Source organism: Amblyomma mixtum, chromosome 7, assembly GCF_055824585.1.
Source record: "Amblyomma mixtum isolate Tamu chromosome 7, ASM5582458v1, whole genome shotgun sequence".
NCBI lineage: Eukaryota > Metazoa > Arthropoda > Arachnida > Ixodida > Ixodidae > Amblyomma > Amblyomma mixtum.
Window position 1 is genome coordinate 149,823,235 of NC_143018.1, and position 15,539 is coordinate 149,838,773.

The following is a 15,539-nucleotide window of genomic DNA, read 5'->3' on the forward strand; positions in this document are numbered from 1 at the left end:
ACAAGCCTTAGTCGGGCGCGCCCGGGCGGCGGCAACCGCCACTGGGGTCCCATACTAGGGACCTCCACCTAGTGTTTGTAAGGATCGGTCCCTTACGGGCTGATCCAAACATACCTCCTGCTCATTCGTAATAAATGTTTTCAACACCACCACCCCGCGACGAAGAGCGGAGTGGCGCGCGGAAACGTCCGCTTGCGTTCCCGGTGCCGAGCAGAAGAGCCCGCTATCCCCCGCGCGCACGCAGCAAAACGCCATCCGTGGCGCTGGTGTCGCTGCGACGCGAGCGCCCTCCCCTGTTAGAGTAACCAAACTGAGAAGGGTGCGTTGCGGGAGAGATAACTACAGGGAACTAGAGCGTTGAGGGAAAGCGAACGCAGGGGACGAAGGCGTCCCCACACCTTTGGTCAATTGTATAGGGCTGATTAACATGGATTTTTTCGAGCAGTTCTGTGCCGGGTTTTCTAATTGCGAGCCTATTCATTTGTGAGAGCCATTGTGCTTCCCACATCTCTTTGAGGGTATTATGAACTCCTAGAGCCATGAGCTTTGCCGTTGGCGTGGAGTTCGGTAGCCCCAGTGCTGTCTTGTAGGCTTTCCTGATGAATACCTCCAACTTTTCAATTTCCGACCTGGAGAGGTTAAGGAATGCCGTCCCGTACATTATCCGAGAGATCACGAAAGCTTGCACTAAGCGGATGGTGTCCCTTTCCTTCATGCCATGGTGTTTATTTCGGATACGATGTATCATCCGGAGGATTTGCTCGGTGGATGTTGTAAGGTTCTTCATAGTGGTGGTGTTCTGTCGCCCCTGCGGGATATACTGCCCTAGGATCTTGATCTCCGTGGGTTTCTGTACTGGGTGGTTCTCTATATACACCGAGATGTTCTGCGCTAGGGGTGTCCTCGGGTTCTTCAGGATTAGCAACTCGGACTTTTCCGGCGCACACTGGAGGCCTCTCTCCCTGGCGTACCGGTCCACCGTGTCGGCTGCTGCTTGAAGACGCTCCTCGATCTCGGCGTCACTCCCCGAGTTGCACCAGACAGTGATATTATCCGCATACAATGTGTGTTTGATGCCTGGGATTTCGAAAAGAAGGCCTGGTAGATCTTTCATAGCCAAATTGAACAAGAGGGGTGACAGTACCGCCCCTTGCGGAGTTCCCCTCGGGCCTAGAGTGATGGGACCTGATTTTATTCCACCGAAGTTTATAGTGGCTTGCCTGGCTGATCAAAAAGTTTTTGATATAGCTGTAGGTTCTTGCGCCACAGTTGGTATCGGCGAGGCTTTGCAGGATGTTTTTATGTAGAACGGTATCGAACGCTCCTTTCAAATCAAGTGCCAGGATGGCCCTTGTCTTTGACTTGGGAAGTGTCTCAAGGAGGTCTTTGTACAGGTACAAGAGGGCGTCCTGTGTCGATAGGTGGGGGCGAAAGCCGAATTGAGTATTAGGTAGGAGGTTGTTTTCTTCTAAGTATCTACTCAGTCTCGTGTTGATGACCCTCTCTATGAGCTTCCCCAAACTCGAGGTCAGCGATATCGGTCTTAGATTATCCAGTTTAAGGGGTTTGTTCGGCTTCGGAATGAACCGAACCTCGGCTGTCTTCCAGGATATTGGTAACGTTCCTGTAGCCCAATGCTGTACCTTGAAGCCTTCCACCAGCGAGGTGATGGTGTCATCGCTGAGGTTAAATAAGAGCTTCGCTGTTATTTGATCTGGATCTGGAGCTGCATTTTTTCTCATGGCCGCGATTTCTGCTTTGATTTTCTAGCCCAAAACAATGCCCGTAATGAAAATGGCCAATTTTCGTATTTTATGATTTATAGTCTGTAGACTAAAAATGTGCAATTAATAGCTGATATTAAGGCGTAAGCCTTTAATTCCTCATCGTTGTAAGCAGGAGCTGTCGACAGAATTGTCACGTTTCTCAATTTTTCAATTTGGTTTGGCTACTAGCCATGCAACCAATTAAACGGATAGTTGGTTGGTTGGTGTATGGGTTTTATGTCCCAAAGCGACTAAGGCTATGAGAGACGCCGTAGTGGAGGGCTCCGGAAATTTCGACCAACAAAGAAAACTAAGAGGAAATTGGTCCAGTTGGGGAATCGAACCCCCAACGAGTGCGCTTGTCCTTACATGGTGAAACATTGCAACGTATGTGTAAAGTACAAGTCGTTACTAGAAAAGTGTTTTTTAGCTGGGAAAAGTAAGGAAAAACGCGCTCGTGAAATTATTGAAGCAGAATAGATAGCCAGATCAGGAAGTGCCTGTGTAAGCACTCCTTCTGTCAGAGTCTCAAAAAAAAAAAATTGCTTACCTAAGCTCGCAGTGAATTTGCGCATGCTTCGGGATGACACGGCAAAGATGCGTGTATAAATTCTTGTGCTTCTGTCTCTAATAAAGTTGTTGAAAGTTAGCGCTGTGCGTGTCTACTCGTTCATGGTCCCTTGTCCTGTTCGCGCTATTGCTCCGAAATGGAACTGACTTTAGCTGACACCAAAAGTTCCACAGTAGCTTTCTAGTGTGAATTTAGACATTGCATGCAGTCCCGGACAGGAATGGGCAGCGCTCCTTACGCGTTCGCGTCGTGGTCGTGGTGGTGGTGGTGGTCTTCTTGGTGGTCGCCTCGGTGGTCGCCTTGGTGGTAGTCTCGGCCTCCTTGGTTCGCTCGATCGTCGTTTCACCTGCGTTGGGCCACGTGCTGATACTGGGAGAACAAAAAGCTGCTCAACCACTACAAGTTCGCTTAGTAACACACGTTGCGTGGCTAGTTGGTGATGCATTTTATTTACTTCAAATTTAAACGACGCTAACTGTTCAGACGAATACACAGAGGACATGACAGGACGGGCGCTTTTCCATCAACTGAGTTCTATTTCGTGCCCTTTTGCCGTGAAAAACTGTCAATTTTAAAAAAGTGAGACTCGTTTGGCGCTGGAAAGTCCCAGCAACTACATAAAATTTCTTTTTTTCTGCCTAATTTCGCTCCTTAGATTTCTTGGGAAAAAGAGGACTCCCCTTGACAGCGCCCATCTTGTCACGTCTCTGTGTATTCGTCTTAGAAGTTAGCGCTGCTTAAATTTGAAGAAAAGAAAATCAACCACTACAAATAATTTATTTCAAACGCGAGCATATGGGGACTTGCTTCAAGAAGAACAGGTTGTGTTGTGCTTTGTCTTAATGAAGGGTAATCTTTAGAGGAAAGGGCAATAGGTAGCGTACATTGGTGATTTATGTCACCTAAGGAGCGAAAAACCCAACGAGAGCTTCGGCATTTCCTTCACTTATGTGACGTTATTTTTTCGTCTTCGTTTTCAAGCTTTCCCATGTGTATACTTCACTTATCACCGGTGTCTCATGTAATTCAATTAGAATTCTTTTGTTGTTTTTCTTTCATCAGTCCATCTTGCTTTGTAAACAAGGTATTTCTGTATTGTGATTTGAGTTGTTCTTTTGTTAGTTTTTTTTTCTTCTTTTGTTTCTTGAATTTCTGCGCTCTGGGGAGCTGGGAACAAGTCAAGCTGACTTTTTAGCTTTTTATTCCGCACTCACTCACTTCATGAGGGAAATAAAGAATTTATTACTAGATGTAGAACAACAAGCGTCCTGCGATGTTTCTGACCATATCCGCAAGTTTCATCAATTTCGTGCCCTTTTGCAGCGAAAAAATGCCAGTTTTAAAAATGTGAGACTCGTTTGGCGCTGGAGAGTCCCAGCAACTACATAAAAGTTATTTTTTTTTGCCTAATTTTGCTCCTTAGATTTCATGGGAAAGAGAACTCCAACTCTGTTGCACATCATCGTACGCAAAGTAGCCAGAGAAACGCTATGGCGCGATTGGCGTGAGCCATGATCATGGCCACAAAAAGAGCGCTGCGCTCAGGCCCTGCTGTCATCCACATGTCTTCGGTACAGCTCCACACATAGAGGCAGGAAAACTTTCTTGCAGGTTAAGAAAGAAGCCAAGAGGTGGAAAGGAAACGTCGTGAGCGTATGTCGTCATTGCAGCTCAAAATTTAACGAACAAGTGGGGGTTCGCGTCGCATGTAGCGCTTATCAAGAGATAGCAATCTGTCTCTTCGAGAGGATACGTCTCGGCAACCCAAGCGCTGAAGTGAGAGAAATCACCCGCAATGTATAGCGAGCGGGCTGCTTTTGAAAAATCTGGAGCTCAACAGAGCGGTGTTGTCATCATCATAATCACCAGCCTGACTACACCCACTGCAGGGCAAAAGCCTCTCCCATGTCCCTCCAATTAACCCTGTCTTTTGCCACTTGCGGCCACTGTACTTCTTAGTCTCACCCGCCCACCTAACTTTCTGCCGCCCCCTGCTACGCTTGCCTTCTCTTGGAATCAACTCCGTTACACTTGTGGACCAGAGGTTATCTTGCCTTCGCATTACATGCCCTGCCCAAGCCAATTTCTGCCTCTTGATGTTGACTAGGATGTCATTAACCCGCGTTTGTTCCCTCACCCACTCCGCCCTCTTGCGATCTCTTAACACCTGTCATTTTCCTTTCCATAGCTCGATGCGTTGTCCTTAACTTAAGCTGAACACTCTTTGTTAGCGTCCACGTTTCTGCCCCATAGGTGAGCACCGGTAGGATACAGTTGTTGTATACTTTTTTCTTGAGAGAAAATTTATATTCCTCGCCATTTCCTGCCGCCTCCGACTGGCTGGGCGCCATCATTGCAGTCAACCAAAATAGCTGCCAGGGATTAATGGCGAAAGTTAGCTTTGTCCTCAGCGGAGCCTGTACGTGCGAAGTATGAGCGAGAGAGTTTTCGCCCACGGCATGATGTGCCTACGCTGATGATGGCGGTGCGGTATAAGTACTGCTCTGGGTTAGTCACGAAACTACTGCTGATATCAGTATCTGCGTTTGAAACGAGCAGCGCGAAACACCGGTCGTAGTGGAAGAAACAAGAGGCGACACGAGCGCAATCTAACAACTGAATTTTATGCCTAGAAGGGTTAGATATACAAGCACCAAACACAACGATAAAACACAAACACAAATCGCCCCTAAAAACCCGTACGCGCATGCAGCGGAACGCTAGACGCTTCATCTCAACAAAGCCATCCAGTAATCTTAGCACATGTGTTCTATCATTGTGTTTGGTGCTTATATATCTAACCCTCCTAGGAATAAAATTCAGTTGTTAAATTGCGCTTGTGTCGCCTCTTGTTTCTTCCACTACGACATGTGTTTCGCGCTGCTTTAAGATGAACCCGTTCCAGCTTGCCCAGTTTTCTGTTCTCGTTTTACGCAAGAAGGCGGAAGTGACAGCAGAACAACGACGTCGAGTTGAACTCGAGAGCTGAAAGTTGGGAGAATTAAAATGCGTGCAAGCACAATTACATGGAATCGTCTAGACACGAAACAAGTGCGTGACACGGGCCAATTATATTTGATAAGATATGCGCAAATCAGGTGAATTCCCCTCAAACGGACGGTGTACGAGCTACGGCTTCATCGGAGGTTTCTCCGATGAACCGGGACGGAAGTTGCTCGCGATTTCCTCCCCGTCGGCTACACTTGGCTCGATGATTGAAATAGACCTCGTTCATTGGTTCAGCCCTACGCTTGCCTGCACGGCTCTTTAGGTCGTGACAGTATTGCCACGTATCATTGTAGTGTTTGTTCGTTCGCGCTCAAGGCTGCAGGAAAGGGCTGTTATCATTTTTGTTCGTGACGCGAGAAGCGACCAGTCTAATCTCGATTGATCACAGCCATGCCGAGCTGCATCTACGTTTTTCCAGATTACTCTAGACGATCTCGACCTGTTATCTCGAAGTTTCCTTGCCGGCTTTAAAGTGAACGATGCCGCGAGCAGCTGGCATTCGTAGTTCGACGACCGCCGAGCACGCCTGTTGCTTACGCCGCCGCCGAGTGATTCAGTTCTTTTGAGGGCGCAAGTCAGCCCAAATAAAGAGCTTCGTTTACAAGTCTTTCTGGTGTCTTCCTGACCGCTGGACTGCCGTCACTACAACGTGACATCTGGTGGAGGTGCTGGGTAGCCTTCCAGGTACCGGACAACCCCTGCAAGTCGTGACGCCAGCCCTTTGAGTTATTCGCCGGAAGACCTGACTCCAGTCTACCACGCAGCCTCTGGAGCCTCCAACCATGACTTACGCCGCAGCAGTGCGCCGTCCTGTACCTCGACGACGGGACCCAAGCTCCTATCGCCGTTAGCCAGCTGCGCTGGAGCGCCGCCCTCTCACCCCAACTCGCCCGTCCTACGAGCGTCGTACACGGCCGAGGAAATGCGACGAGTGGAGAACACCCGACCAGCGCCGCCCACAATGCTTCCACTGCGGAGCAGCCGGTCACATTCTCCGGTACTGCCCACACAGGAGAATGGGCATCCGAGGGTTCTCTTACGACGCCCCACGACCCCGACCCGGCTAGCGACCAGCCGAAATCGAGGAGTTTTTGCGTCGGGAAGGATACTCATCGCCGAGCCGCCTATCGCGTTCTCCGTCGCCATCGTCACTGCGCTAAGTGTCTCCTAGCCGAGGCTGCGCAGTGAGTGGACGCTTCCCCAGCCCCCGAAGGTTGAACTGAATGGGGCAGCCTCTGGAGGTGAGGTTGCTTCTGAGCGCAAGAACTAAGATCCTCCATCGACGAAAACAGAAGACCATGCCCCCTACGACAACGACGATCCATACGACGACGACGACGACCCCTACGACGACGACGACCCCTACGACGACGACGATCCCTACGATGACGACGATCCCTACGACGACGACGATCCCTACAACGACGACGACGACTACTACGACGACAAATACGACGACAAAAACTACGACAACACAGACGACAACACCGACGACGACGACGACACGGCCGGACTTGAAGCTTTTACCGCTGCCCTTACACCTTATTAGGAACGCTAAAGGACTCTAAGTTCTCGAAGCATTCTCCGTGTTTAATTTCATTTTAAAGCATCGAGACGATGCTTCTTTGGAAGGGGGGTAATGCCACGTATCATTGTAGTGTTTGTTCGTTCGCGCTCAAGGCTGCAGGAAAGGGCTGTTATCATTTTTGTTCGTGACGCGAGAAGCGACCAGTCTAATCTCGATTGATCACAGCCATGCCGAGCTGCATCTACGTTTTTCCAGATTACTCTAGACGATCTCGACCTGTTATCTCGAAGTTTCCTTGCCGGCTTTAAAGTGAACGATGCCGCGAGCAGCTGGCATTCGTAGTTCGACGACCGCCGAGCACGCCTGTTGCTTACGCCGCCGCCGAGTGATTCAGTTCTTTTGAGGGCGCAAGTCAGCCCAAATAAAGAGCTTCGTTTACAAGTCTTTCTGGTGTCTTCCTGACCGCTGGACTGGCGTCACTACAACGTGACAGTATTTATTAAGGTCGACGTGGCCATCAACGAAGCGGCAGTGTTAGTATTCTGCCTCGCGTGCTTCTCAGCTTCGGGACGTGAACGGCGCAACCCTTAGAAAAAAAGTTTCATACTGTATATAGAGTGTCTATAGACGTCTGTCTATAAAGTCTATAGACTTTCTATAGAGAAATCCTAGAGAACAGTCTATAGGCAATACAAATGCTATAGACAGTCTATTGGCAATCTATCTATGGATTTATGGTCATACACTTTTAGTAGACTTTTCTCTATAGGCAGTCTACAGACTATGAATAGACAAAAGTAAATATCTATACGAAGTCAATAGAAGAAGTGTATAGACTGTCCATAGACTATTTTCATAAGAGAAGACACCATCTATTTCGTATTCCACACACCGATTGTGCCACGATGTCCACTCACCAGTGGTGGCCTCTTTTTTCGGTGGTCCGCCGCCCCCGCCTGACTTGTACTGCGGCTCCTGGGTCTTGACAGGGCCGCTGTCCTCTTCCTCCGCGTCTGCGACGACGCGCGGTGGTCGCCCCCGTATCAACCCACGGCACGCCATGGATCGCGTGGAAGAAGCAAGCGCCTGCGCGCCTTGCGGACAGCCCGCGTCGACACAGTGCCGCGTCCTGAGGGAGGGCACCTTCAATATTTGCTTTTGCAATTTAGCGCGCCTGAAAGCATACGAATCTCAGGGAGGGGAAACACCTAAACAGCGAAGCCAAGAAATGTAGGTGCGCCAGAGCATCGGTTATGGCTTGCCACGCACAATATTCGACTGGAACAATCTACCTTCAGATATCGCTACCGCCACTGATCCTGATAACTTTTTTTAACCTTATCTCCTCAATAACTACTGCTTACCTCTTTGAGCACATGGTCATTTTATTTGATCATGGTTTCCTTTTTTGCAGGGTATGTTATTAAAATGATTCTTGCATTAGAGTTCAGTTTGTATAATTTTAATACTGTAGTAATTTTCACTCTTTGCAGCGCTGCCATACTTATTTATGTCATGCGGTTTGCGGTTTTGTTGTTTTATATTTGTGTTTTTTTATTTTGAACAATTGCCTGTGCCCCCCCCCCCGTTATTTAATACCCTCTCGAAGGTCTTTAGGGGCATTTTGTATAAATATAAAGTATAAATGGCTTCAGTTAGAGGCTCAGTTTTCAAGGTCAACCACGCTTCAGACAAAGGTCGGTGAAATCGGTGAGTTGTGGCTTAGCACTGGCGCAATAAAACTGCACGCGATACTTAGGCTTCGCCTTAGGGATATGACTCCTCGCGTAAGTACGTTAGTGGCCATTTATATTATATATGCGGCTAAGGTCTTGTATGGGCCCCTCCCACCAACTCGGCAGCCCATATCTGAAAAAAAAAAATTGTGTTGGTTTATAGGTGTTTAACTGAACCATGAACACTGATATCAGTCAGTCAGACATTTCCCGCGCGCATAGAATTGGGCGTTTCGTAACAGGGAAAACCCGTCCGCTTGCAACTACAAAACAAAAGAACTAGTCTTTTCAAAACGTGATCTGTTGAAGAATACAGGAAAAGGAATGAGTGGAGACTTCTGCCAAGCCACGTGCAATATCAGAGAAAAATTAATAGAGTATGGTAAATCCAAGGGCAGCACATCTTTCAAACTTGGGTATAAAAAACTTTTTCTGGGTGGAAAGTGCTACACATATGACGAGAATCGGGGTACTATCCGCGAAATCGGTAATTCCTCTGAAGGCACCACTGAAGACACAGTTGAAAACACTACTGTAAACTCAAGCGAGGCTCATGACCGACCTCTCCGCTCTGGTGGCGCGCGATCGAAAAGATAGGACCACGAGAGGGGAGGCGCTTCGAAAAGCTTCGACTACTCTCTCCTGTACTCGAACATTCGTAGTCTTTATCCCAAAAAGGATGACTTATGCGCTATGATCGATGACTGCAACGCTGATATCATTGTATTAACAGAAACTTGGCTAAATAGCAAAATAACGAATAATGAATTGTTTAAATGTGAAAAGCGGTATGTTGTCTTCCGGAGTGACCGAACAGGCAGAGTTGGTGGCGGTGTCGTAATTGCTATTAATGAGTGTATTGACTGCTTTCTAGTACCTATTGCTACGAATTTAGAGCTAATCTGGTGCTGCATAAATCTTAATTTTAAAAAAGTAATCCTAGGTGCATGTTACCGATCCCCCTCGACGGACACATCATTTTGCGATAACCTACACGATTCCTTAAATCAGATTATCACCCGTTTCCCTGCAGCTGAAATCTTGCTCTTAGGCGACTTCAATTTTCCGAATATTGTCTGGTCACATAACAATCCCTTTTCTACCCCTTCGTCCGCTGAATCCAACTTGTTTCTTTCCATTTGTTCAGATTTCAGCCTATCACAGATTGTTAGTCTTCCCACACGTGTAACGCAAAACACATCATCACTGCTTGACCTTATTCTTACGTCATCAGCGGATAACTTATCCGCGGTTTCACACCTGCCTGGGCTGAGCGATCATGATATATTACACTTCACGCTAACTGTGACTCAAACAAAAATTAGCCGACAGAAAAGAAAATTTCGTGATTATAACAAAGCTGATTACACCACCATCAACAGTGAACTCTGCTCATATTTAGATGTTTTTTTGCCGCTCTGTCAGGATCGGCCCATAGAAACTATCTGGCGCATGTTCAAAGAAAAAATTTCAGAATTAATCAGCCGACACGTCCCCCTTCGAACCGCCTGCACCAACAGTAAAGCCCCTTGGTATAACACATACTTAAACAGGTTATCCAACAAAAAAAAGCGTTTATTCCGTTCAGCTAAACAGTCTTCAAAACCGACAGCTTGGCAAGCGTACAAAAAAGCGGCAAAGACTTATAATACTTCCTTAAGGTCAGCTAAATTTTCATTTTTCAACACTACTCTTCCACAATTATTAAAGACTAATCCAAAACGTTTTTGGAATGTTATACGAGGAAGTACTAATAAGGACGGCTTATCACTACTCACAAGTTCCGGGGAATCAGTACCGCCTCACCTTTGTTCCAAAGTACTTAAAGGGCAACTCCGGCGATATTGTGGTACTGTTGCACAATATGTATTCTTTGTTCCCCTGATGCCTTTGTATGTGAAGGGGCCGAGGGCTCATCAAGCCTTGCTGGCTTTTTTCCTCGGCCCTTTTCATCGTTGTGATGAATAAATCCCTCTTATTATTATTATTATTATTATTATTATTATTATTATTATTTTTCAGCCATTTTAAGTTAATGGCTGTTTTGTGTTCCTAAGAACCTCCTGTGATGTGTACGATACAAGGTTTTCAAAAGCAACCGTAAAATAATTTTTAAACAGCAAAAAACGCAAAACTCGAAACCGAAACCGCAAAACCGAAACCGGGGAGGTGCCTTCGTGCGGTATTGACTGTGACGTCACGAGCGGGTTCGCCGCGCTGTGAAGTCCCCGAAGATATCAACCCTGAGCCGCGCTGTCGACATGTCTGAAAGCGCGGAGGACAGCTTTTCCGAGATCAGCGAGTCTTTAGAAGATGACTCGTTCGACGATTTTGGTCTGGACGAGTCGCCTTTCAGGTATGATCCACCGCCGCGCGAGCCAGCCGAGTCACACCACAGGCCGCGTCACCTGCAGCATGGAGACGGTCTGAACTCGGAGAAGTGACTACTTGAGTCATTTCTCGTGCATGCATTTGTGACAGAGTCGTCAGAACAAAAGTTAATGAGATGCTCCCGCCGACAGCGGTTCGTATGGCCAGTGCTGGCCGACCCAGCCTGATGAAAGAATCTCCTGCCGGAACGTTGCCGCGGTGCACAACGTCCTTACAGGGGCATGCATCACCAACAGTCCTCTCTGCGAAGCTTTGTCTCGACGACGAGCTTTTGGAAGTGAGTTCACGTCAGTTATAGTTCTACACTCCAACATACCGCTTCTTCTTGACGGCCGCGCTTCGTTCAGCTGGCCGCTGCGATAGACGGTTGTACTAGAATAACGTTGGCACAGAATATGCCTTCAAGCGCCAGTTGAACGAAGCCTTAGCGAGTCCAAAGCTCTCTTTGAAGTGCACGCTGTCTTCGTAGCAATCTGGCGCGAAATGTTCCGAACACAAGCGGGAATGCTCCCTCGGAGACCAGTTTACACGGCGGACAGCTCTCACCAAATTGTCGCGAAGGTTCTTATCGCTAGGAAACCCACGCTAGATCACGCCCGTTGTCACAGATCAAGAATTTGTGCACCCCACAGCACAACAGGTAGTGGTGGTGAAAACATTTATTACGAATGAGCAGGAGGTATGTTTGGATCAGCCCGTAAGGGACCGATCCTTACAAACACGAGGTCCCTAGTATGGGACCCCAGTGGCGGTTGCCGCCGCCCGGGCGCGCCCGACGAAGGCTTGTTGGGCCTACAGTAAGTCGTGGCAGCCGAGCAGGGTCGCCTCCCAGTCCTCCCGGGTTGGGTTGGGGATGGGGGGAATAGCGGAGTTGAAGGGGCAGGCCCACACCATGTGATAAGTGTCAGAAGACACTGCACTGCAGTGTGGGCAGCTGCCGCTAAAGGAGGGGTCAAAATGTTTTAGCGCTGCCGGGCACAGCAATGTATTGGTGAGAAGGCTGAGAAGGAGCCGCTCATCCGCCTTCTTCAGGCCTTTACATGGGCTAGGGTAAAGGCGATGATAATTTTGATAATATGTTGTAATATCTTTGAATGTATAGACCGGATTAAAATCGGGTTCCTGATCGGATGGGGAGGAGAAAACAGCCCGGTGAGAGAGCGCGCGGGCGGCTGCGTCTGCTGCCTCGTTTCCTGCCAACCCCTGATGAGCAGGGGCCCATATGAGGTAACGGTGTGCGCGGTCCGTATCCCGTATGCAATTTTGGTAAGCACAACAGAAGTTGCCGTGACCCATCACTCTGGCGTACACATCACATCAGGCACGTTGAGATGGCGCGAAATTGCACAGGTGGTCGAAATAATTCCCGAGAGCTCCACTACGGACCTCTTTCTTCCTTTCTTCTTTCACTCCTCCCTTACATCGCGGTTCGGGTGTCCATTACTGCGTCATTTACTTTCCTCAAAACCAATTTTCAGTTTTCCCCTGCACTGCCAGCGCCAGCGCGCGCCCAACAAGCTTGACACGCCGCCCCGCCAGTGACGTCACAGAACAGGGTGGCCTGTAGAAGTTGCTCGATCAGTGGGTGCCGCTCGCGTCAGCTCGCGTCGAGGAGCGCTTGTATTCAAAATTCGCTCGCGGAAAAACTACGCCACTTTCAGGTGCGAAATTTTACATGAGGCATCAGACTATCATAAAGAATACAGACTTAAAATTTCATTTCAATCGATGTACATCGAAAAATCGCCGGAGTTGCCCTTTAACGACACATTCGTTCAGTCATTTTCATCCCCTGTGCTTACCAATCAGATGCCAGCTATAAATACTACCAATTATCACCTCATGGAACCCATAATATTTGAAGCAACTGGCATCAAAGCCATAATAAACAAATTAAAACCCAAGTTATCTTGTGGAGTCGACGAGATCAATGTTAAATTTTTGCAACATACCGTGGAATACTGTTCAATCATACTACAGTGCATTTTTTCTCAGTCGTATAACTCTGGCAGTATACCTCATGATTGGAAAACTGGAAAAGTAATCCCCATCCACAAGTCAGGTCCAACACGTAATCCGCACAACTACAGGCCCATTTCCCTTACATCCGTACCATGTAAAATTATGGAACACATTATATACACGCATCTAGTTAACTTTCTTGAAGATAACTTTTTTTCCAGTGTGCAGCATGGATTCCGTAAAAATTTCTCCTGTGAAACTCAGCTAGTCTCTTTCACTAATGATTTGCATGCCTATCTAGACTGTGGTTTTTCAATTGATTGCATATTCCTCGATTTCTCCAAAGCTTTTGACAAAGTTAACCATACACTACTTCTTCATAAACTAAGCTTCCTAAACATAGACCCTGCAATAATTGACTAGATTAATGCTTTCCTCGCATCCCGCGTTCAGTCTGTAACCACTAATGAAGTGAACTCACCCTCGGCTCCAGTTCAATCCGGCGTTCCGCAAGGGTCGGTTCTAGGTCCTCTCTTATTCCTGATTTATATAAATGACTTACCTTCTCACGTTTCTTCCAAAATTTGTCTTTTTGCAGACGACTGTGTGTTATACCGTAAACTAACTGATGCTTCAGATGCTTTATTAATTCAGAATGACCTCAATAATATTGTGGAATGGTGTAATACATGGTGCATGGAATTAAATATTAACAAATGCAAATCAATGAGGGTATCTCGCACTAACCACATAAGTCCCACTTATATGCTTAATAACGTCTCATTAGAATAGGTGACATCATACCGGTATCTGGGAGTTCTCATTACCAATAATCTATCTTGGAAATCGCATGTCAGTTATATCACTTCTAAAGCCAGTAGCACCCTTGGATATATACGCCGTAATTTCCGCCTTGCACCATCATCATTAAAATTACTATTGTACACAACTTACATTCGTCCACAACTTGAATACGCGTCATCTGTCTGGGATCCCGGTCACGTAACACTCATACATTCTCTTGAGGCAATACAAAATCGCTCAGCCCGGTTTATCTTAAACAACTACCAAAGGACCGCTAGTGTTACTAATATGAAAACCTACTTACAACTACCACTTTTATCGACACGAAGAAAGCTATCTCGCCTGTCTCTCTTTCATAAAATATACCATCATAACACAACCTTGCGCTATCTTTGGGTTCAACCACCGTCATACATTTCAACTCGCCGTGACCACAGCAAAAAGGTACATATTCCGCACTCAAATACGCTTGCATATTTATACTCGTTTATTCCTCGGACAAGCAATGACTGGAATAACCTACCAGCATCACTAACCAGTGTCCTTGACCAGTGTATTATGCAAAGTTTTAGAGCATGTGTTTTATACTAGTATTATGAATCATCTTAGTATACATTCATTATTAAATACTAATCAACATGGCTTTCGCAGTGGTTACTCGTGTGTCACCCAGCTTACCGAATTTGTACATGACCTGTCAAGTGCTTTAGATAAGGGATATTCTGTTGACTGTATTTTTCTAGATTTTAAGAAGGCCTTTGACGTTGTATCACATTCCTTATTAATACAAAAATTATACTGGTACAACATAAATGAGAACGTTATTAGGTGGATAAAGGAATATTTGAGCGTTAGGCGTCAATGTGTTGTTGTCAGCGGGAAACAATCGCATGAGGTGGCTGTAACATCAGGGGTGCCTCAGGGATCCGTCTTGGGCCCATTACTGTTCATAATTTACATGAATGACATCTTTTCAGGTATTTCTTCATACATGCGTCTTTTTGCGGACGATTGTGTATTGTATAGAATTATTAACGATCAAAGTGACTGCGATGCATTACAACAGGATTTGTGTAAAGTGGCCCAGTGGTGTGAGACCTGGAGAATGCATATTAACTTACAAAAATCTGTACATATGTGTTTCACTAAAAAGAAGGTTCCCCATATTTTCACTTATAACATAATTAATAGCAGACTGCTTTCAGTGTTGGAATTTAAATATCTTGGTGTATATTTAACAAGTTCAATGTCTTGGAATCGTCACGTGCATTTCGTTACTGCCAAAGCCTGTCGTGTTTTAGGTTTCCTGCGACGTAACGCTAAACTTTTCCCTTTAAAGACTAAAGAACTGCTTTATAATACAAACGTTAGAAGCATACTTGAGTATGCTTGCACAGTCTGGGATCCGAAAACCTTGCTTGACGTTCAAAAGCTAGAAAGAGTTCAGAATTTGGCCGTTCGTTTTGTTTTCAATAACTATGGGCGATATTTTAGTGTAACGAGCGCGAAAAAATCTTTGGGTTGGGACTCACTTCAAAAACGTAGGAAAGTACTGCGTTTAAAATTATTTCATAATATTTTTCATTCTAGAACTGGAATAGACAGAACCAAATATATAGCCAACCCTGATTACGTGTCTTTACGTAGAGATCATTCACTTAAAGTTAAAGAATGCAGGTGCCGGACTGACCTTTTTAAAATGTCTTTTTTCCCCAAAACGGTTTCTGAATGGAACAAGCTGCCTGAGGAAGTAGTGTCCATATTATCAAATG